The sequence below is a fragment of the Erithacus rubecula genome (assembly GCF_903797595.1).
Source record: "Erithacus rubecula genome assembly, chromosome: 10".
Classification (NCBI taxonomy): Eukaryota; Metazoa; Chordata; class Aves; order Passeriformes; family Muscicapidae; genus Erithacus; species Erithacus rubecula.
Genome location: NC_136662.1, coordinates 28350947 through 28356946, shown reverse-complemented (window position 1 = coordinate 28356946; position 6000 = coordinate 28350947).

Genomic DNA, 6000 nt, shown 5'->3' with positions numbered 1-6000 from the left:
TACTTTGAAGCCTTTCCAGAGTATACAGGAAAAATCTCTTCAAAACTTCAGAAGTTCAGAAACCATCTCCAGCAGAGTCACATTTATAAACACTGGACCGTTTTCCAGATCAGATGATTTTTCTCAAGAAACAGGCCTTGCTTCCATACACACAGACTTATTTACTTTCAAAATATATTTATTGGTGTGGTTTTTTTCATCTATCAGAAGCAATTCTGATGAATGTTAAAGTGACTTTTCAGTATGGGTATTATATGGATGTGAAAATGTCATTATTATCATTTCTATTTAAAAGGAAATTTTGAAAACTCTCTACTTTCCCCATAGTATTTGTATTGGTAAGAAAAGTCTTTCATGCCTTAAGACAGAATTTGGATCTAGAAATTTTATGTATTAATTTTATGCATGGATTTCTCAGTTTGGGTATAGAATACTGAAACCTTATGCAAGTGTTTTCCTAAATGTTGTCTTTTCCTTTTAATGTAAATTGTCTAGAACAGTGTTTGATAAGTCCTAACATTCAATATTTTCTCAGTGTCCTGACTCTGTAACTGTACCCAATCATCCTGACAATACCCAAGATACACAGAAAAAACCACAGTACTTGGAGTAGCTGAGGCCTTGCCTTTTTTTGTTCATTTGAAAATGAGTGAGTATACTATAACTTTGTTTTCTAACTTTCACTGAGGCAGTTATGGAGCAAATCATCATTCATCCACCTAAAAAAACCCAACATCCACCTCATTCCAGCTCCCAGAAAAGCCCTGGGGCAGGCAGCAGCACAGTACAAAAGGGATTACCAGGAGCTCAGACTTACAGACAAGATGCACAGACTACAGCAGATTATGGCTTGCTGCCCTGCTTATCCCAAAGGTATTCCCAAGACAATTGTGTAAATTATTCAGAAAATGCTGGCTGTAAAACAGTGTAGTTTGTCTATCTTAGTAATTTAAGCAATGGTATTTATTAAATCTAAAGCTGAACTGCCTGACTTCCCACATCCTCCATAGCAAAGCCCTCCAGTACTGCATGGCACTTTAATGGAACTGCACCTCTTTATACTAGTAGAAATTATAGACCTAGATTTTCAGTCAAGGATTATTACCTATGGATAAAAAATCCATGGTAAATTTCCCTTGTTATGCATTATTTCTGAAAATACATCACAATGTTTTGCAAAGAGTACAAAAAATTCTGGTTTCCCATCTTTGCAAGCAGTAACAATTATAATGGTAAGGGATAGAAGCAGTAGAGTAAACCAACCAAAGGAGCAAAGACTGAAAAGCAGAGGTACCAAGTCCAGTTACTTCCTGTGAAGCTCAAGGGAATGATGGGGTGATATCCATAATTTCTTCTATACAGGAGAAAGCAACAGCCCAAGAAAATAAAATAAAGTTTGACAAAACTCCTAGAGAAGGGATAAGGCAATTTTTTTAGTATGACAGCACTGTCATTGTATCAAGCCTCTCCTGTAACAAAATGCTCAGTGCATCTCTAATAGCTTTCAAGGGTTTCAAGGCTCCAAATAAACACTAAGAGATGGATTATGACTGACCATTCTATGGCTACAGAGGGTGATGGATGCAGAGTGAAGTGCTCCCCTAATTAATGTGGCCTACATGAGGACCAGCAGGCTGCAGTCTTGCCCAGAAGACAGGAGCACAGGATCTGTGAAATTGCTCTTCTTTGGTTCTCCTCCCACAGAAAAGAGAGCAAGCTGGGGCTCTGTCCTTCCTGCTCCTCCATGTTTGGACAAGGAGAGGTAAGTACAAAGCACATCTCAAAGGAACACAACTATCAAGGCTTCCCACAGTGCAAATAAAGAATTCTAGGAAGTTTCCTTCTTTTTAAAGCAACATGCTTCCTCCTGATCTCCCCATATGAGATTACCTCTCAATGACAATTTGACTGATTAACTGAATGGTAGTTTCTCCTCCAAATTTATTACACTCCATAACAAAACTATTTGAATTTATGGGTGCAGTGTTTCCTGTTGTACACTGAGATGTAAAGATTCCTGAAAACATCAACTGAGCATCTCACTAGTAACATTCCCAACCACAGAAAACAACTGAGACCAAAGGGGTTATGGGCTTGGTTTTCCAGGTTTTTTTCCGCTGTTAAAGATTTTGCTCAAAAATTGAAAAATACCTTTTTTCCTTTTCAGATGGTTGTTTAATCACTGCTTAAGGGTGAAAAGAAGTGCATAGGAGCAGATGGCAAGAACATAGGATTTAAGCAGGGGACAGATGTAACCATATTAGGGAGCCTGGAAGATAAATCTCTTGAAATCTTGTGGCAGACGTGATCATTACTTTGTTTACATAGATGAAATATTACTTGTTTCAATTAACAGTTGCTGCTGACCATATTTGGTATCTTTCTCCTTCAGATGGTCATTAAAACCTGTTGTAAATCACCATGTTTGTGCTACTTCCATACTGTGCATAAATCATGCAGGCATCCCAGCATCTCCATCGTTTATGGAAAATGTGTAGATAGATATTTATACAACACAAAAAATGGTGCTTGCTTCCTTTTAAGCAGCAGTGATGTGCTGTCTCTATGATGTACCAGGAAGCAGAAAAAGAAGGACATCTGCATTCAGCCTGTGTGCTGCCAATCTGGGCTTTGCCTCTGGCTGCCTCCCCGGTGCTGCCAGCAGCGCGCCCGTCGCAAACGGCTCAAACAGAAAGCGCGGCTCAGCTCCCTACATCTGCAGCGCAGAAAGGCAGCACAGTAAAGAACAGCATTCTTTTCTGTGGAAAAACCCATAGGTTGTGTGCAAGGCAGTGAGGAAATAACGTGTTATCCGTGTGCAGCTTCCTCGCTGCTGAGACGTGTGGAAGAGCCTTTGCTGACCCTGGGAAAACAATGTTTTACAGATGTAAAGAGGAAGTCCTCTTAAAGAGGCTGTGCGTGTACATACTCACTTTACATGCAAATATATCTGTATTTACATGTATGCCTGAGCGAGTTCAGAAGCTGCTGCTGCTGCTTGGATACACTCTTTTTAAAAACCCCAAGCTGGTTCAGACTGCATTTGTGTGTTCTAATCCCAATTCCTCACTTCATCGTTGCTGGAAATGAGAAACAAGCAGAGGTGAAAGCCTAAGGAGGTGTTCTAGTGTTAATCACAACACCTTTGAGAGCATATATTAGCACATCAATTGAACACAGTGAGTGAGAGTGTCTACTCTTCAGCATAGCATTCTTATTAAATTTTTTCTCCTCCAGGTCTAAACTTAACAGATGGGGTGTCTAGTGTATATTTGAACCAGATTTCTCTGGTACACACATTTTTATCAATTAAAATATTTTTATGCCTGGTTTCAAATTTAACTGAATGGACTGAAAATTTCATTTGGTTATGATTGAAGCAGGAAGCTCATCCTCCTTATTAAGGGGTATAAGTTAATACATGTGTATCATGTATTAAGCAAAATCATCCTTCAAAAGGAAAGAGGAAGATGGTGATTGTTACAGCAATGTTATATTTATGCAATTCTGACTCTTATTTTCCCCTGTAATGAAGGCAAGGACATCACAGAGGATCACAGATCAAAAAGTATGACTATGTAGGCGTAAATGTCACAAACTGTACACCTTACTAGAACGTGGACATTAACTGCACAATTAATATTAATGGCACTACATTTATAAAAGACCTGTATAGTTAAGCAGTATAAAATCAGGAAATAACAGAATTATTAACAGATAATCAGGAAATAACAACTCTGATGCAAATCTGAAAAAGGATATAATTTTCTTTTCATAAGTTGACAAGTAAATTTAGCAATATTTTGCATTTATTTAATGTTTCTCACCCTGATGTACTTGTGTCAATTAAGTGCAGTCAGACTCATGGAATAACTTAACCAAAGAGTAAGAACAGAAAATAACATTTACAGGTTATATAAATAAAATATTTTCTACTATATTCTCCTTCCTTAGGGAACTATATACTTGATCAGACATCCAGCTGGGACATCTTATATCAAACTGATTTTAACTGATGACTTTTTATCATAATAAGTGTTTTTAGATTCAGGCAATGATAGAACTTTACTTAGTGCCATGCAAATAGTAATTAATGAACTAGGTACCAAAATGTAGGATATACTCTTTCAAATCATTTGTTACAAGATTAAAAAGATACTTCCTGAGTACTTTTCTGCAGTACTCAGGAAGCTAGGATGAAAGGCAGCAGAATTTGATTTTATATTAATGTATAGTTTTAATCCCAGAGCATGGTATGTCCACTCATAATAAAGTACTATTTCTCCTTTTTTTCTTAAATTGTGTAGAATAATCTGTGCTATAATCTACACAGGTAAAGCCGATTACATTGAAGTAACTTACATTAGGAATGTTTTATTCTAAATTGCTTGTGCTACCTTCTGTTAATGAAAAGAATATAATAAACTGTACTCTGCTGGCATTTTTATAGACTTAAAATTTACATCAATAAGTGCCCTGGATTGCAATGTCAACATTTTGTTACAGCTGCTCCTGCAAGCATATTGCAGTTTGTGTGTGGAAGCACATACATTTGGTGCTGCCTAATGCAAAAATGGTTTTCAGGTGTGAAATTAAAAATAGACAGATAAATTTCCTACCTCTCATGAGTAGATTATGTTGAAGATGCAAGATGTTGCTTCCAAAAGGAAATGTTATATCCTCTATAATTTGGGAGAGTTGAGTCCAATGAAGCTGATTACAATCTTGTAAGGAGATGCAGCTTGTTGGGCAGTGAATTATAAAAATAATAATTCCTAAGAAAATCTAGCTTATGTATGTCCAAAAAATAACCTCTGAGATCCATAGTAAAAAATTGCTCAGAAGAATACTGCAAGCTGGCCAGACAAACACCATTCCTAAATTTTCTCTCTTGTGTGAAAGTTGGTGATGGCAAGTGTGGTGTCCCATGGGCTGTAAGACTTTCAGCTGTGCTCATCTGGAGCAATTTCCGTAACTCTCGTGGTTCAGGTTTGGCCCTCTGCACTCATTCCCTCACAAGCTGCCAGTCACAAGGGACAGCGGTTTCCTGTCACTTTTGACAGCAGCTTTCTTCATTATAACTGACTATTTTGCCACATATTTTCATCTAGTCATTTCCTCTTTTCACTGCTTCCTGTGATTTGAGTATCTAACAGCAGAGCTGCAACATTCAACTAATAATGTATTTTAAATGGAATATTTAGGAAAATGGGGAAGATCTATACCTATAAAATAATAAGGAACTTCAGCTATGTGTATAGAGTTGGCAAGTGACTATTGGAAGGTGGTTTCTTGGAAAAGATTCTGGAATCATAGGTGAAAAGCAGCAAATCATGGGGCTCTGATGAAAAACTTGAGTGAAATTAGGGATTTCAGTTTCACAGTCTAATGTACATTCTCCTCCCTGCTCATTCTGTAAAACTTTTTATATTAAATTATGGCAAGACAGACGACATTTTCATGTTTTCTCATTTTGTCTCTTCATGCATGCATGACTATGTTCATAAACTGAGGAGAGATTTCAACTGAAGCACTGCCTAGAATGCTTGAGCATTTCTTAAATGATTTCCTTTGCTTTAGATCCCTCTGGGATGCCTACTCAGAATTCTTTCCTCCCGTATCCACTGCAGTGTACTGATGATTATTTATCATTATTGAATGTCATTATATTTTCATACTACACAGATAGGTCACTCCAAGTACTTTCACAATCTGCCCCAAAATTCAAAGTAACATTGTGTCTCCTACAAATGTTGTCTCTTTCTGGACCACTTTTTTTCTAGATTATTTTAAGTGTATTTACAACAAAATTAAAACTATCTTACTCTTGGATTTTCACCACAATTATGAATGACACATTCTCCTGTTCAATCTCTGTTAGTTTTTGGTCTATGACATGGTTTTTTTTCCTCACAACCCATCAGGCAGTTTTTCTGGAAGCATTTAGTGAGAAGATTGTAAAATGTCTTTGAAAATTCATCACTTAACCCATATATACAC